A 510-nucleotide genomic window follows, 5' to 3' on the forward strand; every position below is an offset into this window, starting at 1 on the left:
GGGGGGGGGGCATGTTTGTCGGGAGGCCTGCGCGGGCAGGTATCGGCGGGGGGTTATCGTGGAAGGAAGGCCGGGTGCAAAGGAGGCGGAGATGCCCCGGTCTTGCGCACCCTCGGGATGCAGAGTCGGAGCCCTGTCTGTGAGCCTGCACGTCCGACTGGGTCTCTCGCCTGCGTGTTCCCCTTGCCCTCGGTCCCTCCTTGTTGCTTCTCGAAGAGAGCCCACATGTTGGTACTGCCTGGTGTGTGTGTGTGCATGTGTGCATGTGTGCGTATTCCATTCCATGCGGGGGTGACAGCGCGACCGTGGAGGTGCATGTGACAGAGGGCGAGGGAGGGCAGTGACCAGGTTGCTGGTGGGGGGGGAGGCGGGAGCCTTGTTGGATTGTTGTCCTTGCTGGTAGGCGCCAGTCCGGGAGGCCGGTCGCGTGTGTCACAAGCCCCGAAGGCCGGTCCGGCCGCCGCACTGTTTCCTGCTGGGAGGGGGGGGGGGTAATGGGGCTGACCCCCC

Source organism: Fonticula alba (genome assembly GCF_000388065.1).
Source record: "Fonticula alba strain ATCC 38817 unplaced genomic scaffold supercont2.30, whole genome shotgun sequence".
NCBI classification, from domain to species: Eukaryota; order Rotosphaerida; family Fonticulaceae; genus Fonticula; species Fonticula alba.